Source organism: Triturus cristatus, chromosome 11 (assembly GCF_964204655.1).
Source record: "Triturus cristatus chromosome 11, aTriCri1.1, whole genome shotgun sequence".
Taxonomy (NCBI): Eukaryota; Metazoa; Chordata; class Amphibia; order Caudata; family Salamandridae; genus Triturus; species Triturus cristatus.
In genome coordinates this window covers 560,170,296-560,181,568 of record NC_140594.1, presented here as the reverse complement: position 1 = coordinate 560,181,568, position 11,273 = coordinate 560,170,296, and positions in this window count along the sequence as shown.

The following is an 11,273-nucleotide window of genomic DNA, read 5'->3' as shown; positions in this document are numbered from 1 at the left end:
CAGTCTGACCCTGTGCCTCATGGGAACAGTCCAACCCGAACTGCCAAGCCATGTCTCCCCTGGACCGGAAACAAGCATCCTGGGAGCAGTTTATGGCTAATCAGCCGTCATCAGCCAGGCTAGCTTGAATCCAGTGGCAAAGTGAGCAAGGGACCCACGTCTAGGCATACCCTGCCAACTTAGGGCAAAAAATGCAAAACCAAAGGGGATGACGGACGGAGTGTTGCACATTGCAAGCACTCACCCCCAGTCAACTGATCTGGGTTTAATCCATCATCATTCTTTAGCTCATTCCGCCACCCTAGTTCAGACATGGCCATATGCAAATCAGTTTGACCCTGTGCCTCATGGGAACAGTCCAGCCCGAACTGCCAAGCCATGTCTTCCCTGGACCGGAAACAGGCATTCTGGGACCGGTTTCTGGCTAATCAGCCGTCATCAGCCAGGCTAGCTTGAATCCAGTGGCAAAGTGAGCAAGGGACCCACATCCAGGCATACCCAGTCAACCCCGCCTTCACCAAAACAAAATGCTCCGCACACACGCCACCAGTGGCGCCGTCCCCAGGTGCCAATAAAGGACAGGCCGAGTCGAAGCCCGAACTGAGCATCTCAACGCCACAAAAGAGGGATTCCAACCAAACACACAAAGGCACAGCTCACTTGCAAAGGCACACATAATAAGGACCCAATTCTTGGACGCACCTCCTGAAAAACTCGTACATAGTTATCCGACTGCAGCAGCCCCGCTGCACCGCAGAATACGCATCTCCGCTTGGCGGGTTGTTAGAATCCGGGTTCTCTGGTTGGCACAGGTAGGTACTTGTGTCAAGCAGGGAGCTTTTCCACCAGTCAGGGTAGGGGGGTACACTCCAACAATAACCCCTGCTCACCCTCTAGGTAGCTTGGCGCGAGCAGACAAGGCCTATCTCAGAACGTTCGGGTTAAGCATTTGTGAACACACATACAGTAACTCAGTGACAACCCCACAAATGGACTCCACACTGGGATATATAGAAAAATAACACTTTATATATATAGTTTAGGCTTAGCACAATACCAGATAACGTTTAAACGGCCCACAATACTTATTAGACAAAGAGTTCTTGGTTTTAGCGTAGTTTTAAAGTTCTGTGCGCTTCGTTCCTGTCCGTACGCTTCGTACGTGGTAAAAACTGCTTGGGAACGGGTCTCCCACACACTGTAGGTGCTTCGGGATGAAGTGTACACCCTACGGTCCGAACAGGCACAGTACCTTTACTTGTGGTTAATTATGTCACGGATGCTGTGCTGACATCAAGCGCGATGTACGGTGCGTTGTCCTCCTGGTGCGATGCGTACTACGGTACGTTAGACCTTGGGCGTGCAGGGCTTCAGGGGACGGTGCGTAGGTACGGTGCTTTCAATGTTCGTCGCGGCGTTCGCGCCATACCATGAGATCGGCAATCTTGATTCGAAGCGCTGGATACAAGCGAACAGTACGCTCCGCACAGGGGAGACATACACAACTACCGTACACACCGCAACCTTTCCAAAGCAGGGGAAAGGAGCGTACGCTGGGCAGTATGGTTCGTAGGGGATAGAAGCAAGTACGGTTCGCAGTCCTTCCGTTACGGTGTGAGCTACGGCTCGTAGGGGCCTGTTAGTCACGTTGCTCAGGCCGGACGATACCTTCCTTTGCTGTGCGAGCTACGGCTCGTAGAGGGGCCTCAGTCGCTTTATTCGGGCCGGACAGCGGGATACCAGCTTGCAGGGGGTACGCTGCGATCAGCGAGACGTACGCAGAAGTTCGAGTCGAAGATGCGTGGAAAATGGTCCGTTTTCCAAGGCGATCTCACGGCGGTGAAGTCCACTGGTCCTGGGACTTCGTTCAGGGGGCAAGCTCACTCACAAGCCCTTGGAGATCTCTCAGCACAAGTCAAATAAAAGTTTCTTGAGTCTTTTCTTCCTCTTCTTCAGCAGCAAGGCAACCACTGCAGGCCAATCCCCCAGGTCAGGGAGAGTACTCCTCCATGCAGCTTTTCCAGTTCCTTCAGGTCAGACAGAGGTTTCTTCTTGGCAGGACAGGATCTAGTTTCTTAGGAGCAGGGCTCTTACATTTATACCACAAATCCTTTGTTCTCTCAGGCCAGGGGGGCCTTGCCTAGTTTAGTCCAGTTCTGGAGCACTTTGTTGATGCGATGCAGGCTTCTTCTTTCAGGGTGTAGGGCAGAGCTATCAGACGCTCCACAGGGGGCGGAGCCAGCATTGTGGTGGCAGAGCACAGCCCTATTCAGAGTCCAGGTGCCCACCCATCTATAGGTCAATCTTCCTATTCACCACCAGGCTACCTAGCCCTGCCCATCTGGGTTTCCCCAGCCCTGTCACACACACAAGCCAGACAGCAGATACACATCACGCAGAGGCGGGCTGAAATGGTTAGGCAAGCAAAGGCCAACTTTCTAAAAGTGGCATTTGCAAACGCAGAATATTAAAATAAACCTTACTAAAAGATGTACCTTATTATTCTGAGTTCAGGCATACTAAACTCGATTTTCTACCATGTTCTCTGGGTCTGTTAGGATCATAGGATGTAACAATCTTAACAGCCCATTCTGGCCTATGAAAACAGGGTAGCCTTACAATAGTGAAAATCGAAAATGGCTGTAATTCACTATTAGGACATGCCACACACATCAGGGCTTGTCCTACCTTATGCTACAATGCACCCTGCCCTTGGGCCTACCATAGGGGTGACTAAAATGACGTTAAGGGAAGGTTTAGGGACTGGCAAGTGGGTGCACTTGCCAGTCAGCATGTCAGTACCAGACTGCACGCAGTTTCTGCAATGGCAGACCTAGACACATTTTACCAGGGCCGCTTCTGTGGGTGGCACAACCAGTGCTGCAAGCCCACCAGCGGCATTTGTATTTACACGCCCTGGCACTCCTGGTGCACTTTACTGGGGTCTGATAGTAAACCAAATAAGCCAATCATGGAATCCAACCAACATATACATTTTACATAGGGAGCACTTGCACTGTGGCACTGGTTGGCAGTGGCACAGTGCTCTGAGTGGCCAACACCATAAAAACACCATAAAAACACATGAGGCACAGCGACAAAAAGTGGAAGGGAGACTCACGCCAAGGTGCCAGGTCTAACACGTGTTCCCTCCAGCTGAAAAGTGGGGAGAACTACCCTACCCCAGGGAGTTCCTCATCACTAAGGCGGAAAAATCTGGACAGACCATCAGCATTGGCGTGATCTGTACCAGGGCGATGCTCCACTGTGAAATCCATACCCTGTAGGGAAATGGACCACCCAACAGCTTTGGATTCTCACCCCTGATATGCATCAACCATCTGAGGGGCCTGTGGTCTGCCTGAACCCGGAAGTGAGTCCCAAACAGGTATGGTCTCAGCTTCTTCAGTGCCCAGACCACAGAAAATGCTTAACGCTCAATAGCACTCCATCTCTGTTCCCGTGGAAGTAACCTCCTGCTAAGGAAGGCTACAGGTTGATCTAGGCCCTCTTCATTAATCTGTGAAAGAACAGCCCCCACACCATGCTCTGAAGTGTCTGTCTGAACGATAAACTCTTTGGAGAAGTTGGGAACCAAGACCACGGGCGCCGTGCACATAGCAGCTTTCAGGGCCTCAAAAGCTTTCTGACAGGTGTCAGACAAATCCCTTTCCTGGGCTGCTTCTTAGAAGTCAGCGCTGTCAAGGGGGCAACAATGTTGCCATACCCCTTGACAAACCTCCTGTAGTACCCAGTGAGACCTAGGAAGGCTCTCACCTCTGTCTGGGTTTTGGGCGACTCCCAATTCAGGATGGTTTCTATCTTGGGTTGAAGGGGCGCTACCTGGCCGCTCCCAACCTGGTGCCCCAAGTACACAACTGAACCCTGCCCTCCGCAGCACCATCAACACTTCCCAGAGGTGGCGCAGGTGTTCTTCCCAAGTGGAGCTGAACACTGCGATGTCATCCAGGTAGGCTGCACTGAACGAATCCAGTCCAACCAACACCTGGTTGACCAACCTCTGGAAGGTGGCAGGGGCATTCTTCATCCCAAAGGGCATAACCTGGTAGTGCCCATCAGGGGTGGAAAATGCTGACCTCTCTTTGGCCCCATCGGTCAAGGCGATCTGCCAGTACCCAGACGTTAAATCAAACGTGCTGAGGTAGTTGGCAGCCATTAGCCGATCTATGAGCTCATCAGCTCTGGGGATGGGGTGTGCGTCAGTCCTGGTGACTGAATTGAGTCCTCTGTAGTCCACACAGAACCGGAGTTCGGGTGTGGCTCCTGGCGCTGCAGCCTTTGGGACCAAGACCACTGTCCAAGGACTACTGGAGGACTCAATTACCCCGAGGGCAAACATCTTGGAGACCTCCTCCTTGATGCATGCCGTCACCCTGTCAGTCACCCTGTAGGCCTTGTGCCTCACAGGTATCCCCAGTGTCCACATCACGGACGCACCAATCAGTGACACCGGGAACCAGGGAAAACAGATGAGGAAATTGCCCCAACAATTGGTGACAATCATTCTGTTGCTCAGGGGTCAGGGTGGAGGAGAGGATGACACCATCCACTGACCTATCTTGCTCCTTGGCTGACAGGAGGTCAGGAAGAGGCTTGGTCTCCTCTTCCATCCCAGCATCTGTTGCCAAGAGCATACCCACTTGGGACCTCTCCAAGTGGGGCTTGAGGCGGTTGACATGAAGGACCCTTAAGGGGTTCCTTGGAGACCGCAAGTCCACCAAATAGGTAAAAGGACTCTTGCGTTCCACCACCTCAAAGGGACCGGTCCACTTATCCTGGAGCGCACAGGGCTCCACTGGGGCCAAGACCCATACCTTCTGTCCAGGCTGAAGCTCTACCAGAGTGGCCGTCTGGTCGTACCACCGCTTCATCTCCTTCTGGCTGGCTTCCAGGTTTGCCTCAGCAAGTTCCCTGAAATGCCTAGTCTGGTTCCTGAAGGCCAGCATGTACTATATACATTCTGGGGAGGTTTCCTGGGAGATTGCTCCCAGCCTTCTTTGACCAGACTTAGAGGTCCTCTCACTGGGTGGCCGTACAGAAGCTCAAAGGGGCTGAACCCTAGAGACTTCTGGGGAACCTCTCTGTAAGTAAAGAGAAGGCATGGTAAGAGGACGTCCCACTTACGCCTCATGGGTTCCTCAAGACCCATTCTCATGCCCTTCAGGGTTCGGTTGAATCTCTCAAGCAACCCGTTTCTTTGGGGGTGGTAAGGTGTGGTGAATTTGTAGGTTACACCACACTCTTGCCAAAGGGATTTCATATATTTGGATATGAAATTGGTACCCCGGTCAGACACCACCTCTAGAGGGAATCCCACTCGGGAGAAAATTCCCATCAGTGCACGTCCCACCACGGGGGCAGTCACTGTCCTCAGAGGGATGAATCCGGGTACCGGGTGGAATGGTCCACCAGGATAAACCTGTTGCCCATGGCTGTCCTGGGGTCCAGCGGCTTCACAATGTCAATCCTCACTCGCTCAAAGGGGGTACTGACCGCAGGGAATGGTTGGAGAGGAGCCTTCTGCTTACTCCCCCTCTTTCCACTTGCCTGGCAAGTCTAGCAGGTCCTGCAGTGAGTGTATGAACTCCTGCACATTTGGGGCCAAAAGAAGTGGGTGACAAGCCTTTCAAAGGTCTTGTCCTGCCCCAAATGTCCTGCCAATGGCACATCGTGAGCCAGCCCCAGTAGGAAGGCTCTGAAGCGCTGGGGTACCACCAGCACACGGGCTGACCCAGGCTCAGCAACCTTAGGCTCAGAATACAGGAGGTCGTTCTCCCAGTAAATAAAATGTGTTCCAGACTGATCACCGTTGGCCTGGTCTGCAGCCTGCTGCCGCATACCCACGAGAGAAGGGCATTCTTTCTGCTCCCTGCAGAATTCTTCCCTGGAGAGTCCTCTTTCTTGCTGCCAATGGGTCAGCTCAGGCAGGTCCCCCAGTTCATCTATCTGTTCCACTGTGGGGTTCCAGGGCATCCCCCTCAAGGTCTGTTTCCTCCTGGACCGTGGGAACTTCAGGGGCCGGTTTCCCGCGCCCCTGCCTCTTCTCCCTAAGGCCGGTTCCTGGGCCTCCCTCTCAGGCTCCAGGTCCTCTTGAGCACCCCTTCTGGCTGCCATGGACCGTGTGGTGACACACGCCCAATCAGGCATACCCAACATCTCCAGGTGAGCACTCCGCTCCACCTTAGCCCAAGGTGAGCTCTCCAGATCGTTCCCTAACAGACAGTCTACAGGCATGGCGGGCCTCACAGCTACCTGAAGAGTACCAGAGGCACCCCCCACTCAAAGGGAACCTGAGCCACTGGGAAGTGACTCTCCGTGTTGTCAGCGGCAACAACCGGATAGAATGCTCCTGGGACAACCTGCTCCTGAGACACCAGGTGGTGCTTGACAGCCGTCACACTGGCTCCTGTATCTCTCAAAGCTTCAACCCTATGGCCATTTATGGTCACCCACTGCCTGTATTTCTTAGTGTTCTCAGGCAGCTGGGTTTTGGGGACCACTTCACGGTCTCCTAATGAGACCAGGGACGTTTCTACTGAACCCCACCCACCTTGGACACCCATTTCTCCACCCAGGGCTACACTAGCCGTCTGCCGGGGGGTTGCACCAGTGGGTGCTGGTTTACCAAACTGGCGACACTTGGGATCATTGGCAAAATGACCCAGCTCATCACATCTGTAATAGTTTGGGGGCCCTCTTTGAACAGGGGTACCTGTCGGGGCCCCGGTCGGTTTCTGGGGTGGGGGAGGCTGAGAACCCTTCCCTTGGTTCCCTTGGGGATTACTTTGGGGCCTCTTCTGGAACTCCCTCTGTTTACCTTGTCCCCCCCACTCTTCTGCTGGGGACCCTGCCCACCCTTGGCGGAGTCTCCCACGTGACCCTTGTGGACCCTGGTACTGACCCAGCGGTCCGCCTCCTCAGCAAGCTTTCTAGGGTTAGTCAGCCTACTATCAATCAGGTGCTGGCGTAGCTCAGGAAAACAATTACTGGACAAGTGCTCCCACGCCATTAAATCAAGAAGCCCTTGAAAATTATCAACCTTGCTACCCTTTACCCAACCATCCAGTGCTCTGCAAAAAAAAGTCACATACTCCACATACGTACTATTGGGAATCTTAGTGCAACCCCTGAACCTCTGCCTATACATTACAGGAGTTAACCCATACCTAGCCATCAAAGCATCCTTCATATGGGGGTAAGAGTTATACACATCTGAGGGCAAATCTAGCAGTGTGTCCTGCCCTTCACTCAAGAACCACCCCCACAACCCCGCTCCCCAATCCTTCTCAGGGACCCGGTGGGAGGACATGGCTACTTCGTAGGCTTTGAACCACTGCCCTATGTCATCATTTAAAAAAAATTCCTAATGTTAGAATCCGGGTTCTCTGGTTGGCACAGGTAGGTACTTGTGTCAAGCAGCGAACCTTTCCTCCAGTCAGGGTAGGGGGGTACACTCCAACAATAACCCCTGCTCACCCTCTAGGTAGCTTGGCACGAGCAGACAAGGCCTATCTCAGAGCGTTCAGGTTAAGCATTTGTGAACACACACACAGTCACTCAGTGACAACCCCACAAATGGACTCCACACTGGGATATATAGAAAAATAACACTTTATATATATAGTTTAGGCTTAGCACAAGACCAGATAACGTTTAAACGGCCCACAATACTTATTAGACAAAGAGTTCTTGGTTTTAGCGTAGTTTTAAAGTTCTGTGCGCTTTGTTCATGTCCGTACGCTTCGTATGCGGTAAAAACTGCTTGGGAACGGGTCTTACACGCACTGTAGGCGCTTCGGGATGAAGCGTACACCCTACAGTGCGAACAGGCACAGTACCTTTACTTTTGGTGAGTTCATCACGGATGCTGCGCTGACATCAAGCGCGATGTGCGGTGCGTTGTCCTCCTGGTGCGATGCGTACTACGGTAGATTAGACCTTGGGCGTGCAGGGCTTCAGGGGACGGTGCGTAGGTACGGTGCTTTCAATGTTCGTGGCGACGTTCGCGCCGTACCATGAGATCGGCAATCTTGATTCGAAGCGCTGGATGCGAGTGAACAGTACACTTCGCACAGGGGAGACGTACACGACTACTGTACGCACCGCAACCTTTCCAAAGCAGGGGAAAGGAGCGTACGCTGGGCAGTACGGTTCGTAGGGGATAGAAGCAAGTACGGTTCGCAGTCCTTCCGTTACGCTGCGATCAGCGAGACGTACACAGCAGTTCGAGTCGAAGATGCGAGGAAAACGGTCCGTTTTCGAAGGCAATCCCACGGCGGTGAAGTCCACTGGTCCTGGGACTTCGTTCAGGGGGCAAGCTCGCTCACAAGCCCTTGGAGATCTCCCAGCACAAGTCAAATAAAAGTTTCTTGAGTCTTTTCTTCCTCTTCTTCAGCAGCAAGGCAACCACTGCAGGCCAAGCCCCCAGGTCAGGGACAGTACTCCTCCATGCAGCTTTTCCAGTTCCTTAAGGTCGGACAGAGGTTTCTTCTTGGCAGGACAGGATCTAGTTTCTTAGGAGCAGGGCTCCTACATTTATACCACAAATCCTTTGTTCTCTCAGGCCAGGGGGGCCTTGCCTAGTTCAGTCCAGTTCTGGAGCACTTTGTTGATGCGATGCAGGCTTCTTCTTTCAGGGTGCAGGGCAGAGCTATCAGACGCTCCACAAGGGGCGGAGCCAGCATTGTGGTGGCAGAGCACAGCCCTATTCAGAGTCCAGGTGTACCCCTCACACCCATCTATAGGTCAATCTTCCTATTCACCACCAGGCTACCTAGCACTGCCCATCTGGGTTTCCCCAGCCCTGTCACTCACACAAACCAGACAGCAGATACACATCACGCTGAGGCGGGCTGAAATGGTTAGGCAAGCAAAGGCCAACTTTCTAAAAGTGGCATTTGCAAACGCAGAATATTAAAATAAACCTTACTAAAAGATGTACCTTATTATTCTGAGTTCAGGCATACTAAATTCGATTTTCTACCATGTTCCCTGGGTCTGTTAGGATCATAGGATGTAACAATCTTAACAGCCCATTCTGGCCTATGAGAACAGGGTAGCCTTACAATAGTGAAAAACGAAAATGGCTGTAGTTCACTATTAGGACATGCCACACACATCAGGGCTTGTCCTACCTTATGCTACAATGCACCCTGCCCTTGGGCCTACCATAGGGGTGACTAACATGAAGTTAAGGGAAGGTTTACAGACTGGCAAGTGGGTGCACTTGCCAGTCAGCATGTCAGTACCAGACTGCACGCAGGTTCTGCAATGGCAGACCTAGACACATTTTACCAGGCCGCTTCTGTGGGTGGCACAACCAGTGCTGCAAGCCCACCAGCGGCATTTGTATTTACACGCCCTGGCACTCCTGGTGCACTTTACTGGGGTCTGATAGTAAACCAAATAAGCAAATCATGGAATCCAACCAACAAATACATTTTACATAGGGAGCACTTGCACTGTGGCACTGGTTGGCAGTGGCACAGTGCTCTGAGCGGCCAACACCATAAAAACACATGAGGCACAGCGACAAAAAGTGGAAGGGAGACTCACGCCAAGGTGCCAGGTCTAACACGGGCCCTTAACAGTCCGCACTGCAATACTGGCATAGCAAGGGAAGGCATCAGCACGCAAAGCGAACTTTAACCTGGAGCTAGATATATGGATCTCTTAATGGGCCGACGTTCACCATAGCCTGCAGCTCAAGTGAGGCCTTATCACTGTCTGCCCATCCAGTCTCACCAGTGCCACACCATGCACAGGGGACGACATGACCTGCCCAGGATCACAGTGCTTTGCAGACTCCAAGACTGGAGCCCAGCTCATCAAACTTCAAGTCGGCAACTCAGGCCGCAATATCACCTCCCATCCACACAACCCAGGCACGCACGTCTCCACGCTACCCTCCAATTGCAAACACGCAAACATCTGCAGAAAAAACAGCTGCCCCAGCGCTTACCTCCGTCCCGAAGTGTGCATTGGGCAAGGTTTTGAAAACACGGCCTCGGTGGCATTAGCACTTTTATCCCAAATGCCTTGAGGCAGGACAAGACTAGAGTGGCATACTCTGCCCCCCAGTGGAGTTTCACCAACTCCGTGCTCTGCTGGGAACTCAAAGTGGAGGCAAAACTCCGACTCAGTGGAAGAGCGGAGTACGTCCCTCAGCTGTCAGCTCCTGCACCACCGGGCCCCAAAAAAAGGGTAAAAAAAAAACACTTACCTGCTCCCTCGTGTCTACGGGCCTCCTTCCTCGCCATGGTGTCTCGTCGTTGCTGCCGTCCTTGTCTTCGTTGCCGGTCGCAACCCCCTATTTTTTATGTCTGAAGTCCACACAAGACTTAAAACGAAGGGGGTTGCGACCGGCAACGAGAAGGAGGACGGCGGCAATGAGGAGACACCACAGCGAGGAGGTTGGCGGCCCACAGACACGAGAGAGAAGGTAAGTTGTTGTTTTTTACCCTTTTTAAAAAATGTTCGGTGGGACTAGGGCGGAGCGGAGTTCCACAGAGTTTTATTTGAACTCTGTGGAACTCCACGGAGTGCCACTCCATATACTCCGGCCAGGCTTAGATAAGACACAAGGCGGCTCACAAAGTGCATGTCAACCACGCAGCCCACCTTTAAACTTCTGCCAGACCTGCGAGGGGGCTGAGAGCCACCCACATGCTGCTCAATTGTTCCCTCGGCTCCCAAAACAGATCTCTCTATGTTTGCGATATGTGCAATGCGACGGTAGCTAATGCCCTTTACCATCCCTGACCTTGAAAGGCCCCGAACTCACCGCCAACACCGACAGGCGTGAACTCCGGACCGAGGGACGTGACACAGCCACAGCGTGTCCCGCGGGGGGAAAAAGAGGACGGCCATTGGGTGGGGCAGGTATAAGTACGTGACCCCAGCCCCCTGAGTGCCCGAAATGACATGGTAAGTGCGGCAGACATGGGGGACTCCCATAGGGGGGTCCCAGCGAGTGGAGCATGGTGGAACTGCCAGAATGCAGCACTAAGGTGGCCGCCCTCTTACAAGGGCGCACTGCTTGCACCGAAGGCAGACGCATTTTACCCCAGTTTCCCGAAGGTTAATTGCTGCAGGCATGGGAATGCTTCAAGCATTTCGAGAGAAAGAGGAGAGAAGGGGAATGGAGAGTGAAAGTGATCATAGAGGGAGAAGACACAGAGGAGAGAAGGGGTGAGAAAGATCGGATGGATGGAAAGAGAGCGTTTGTGAGAGGAGATGAAGGGATGGTGGGC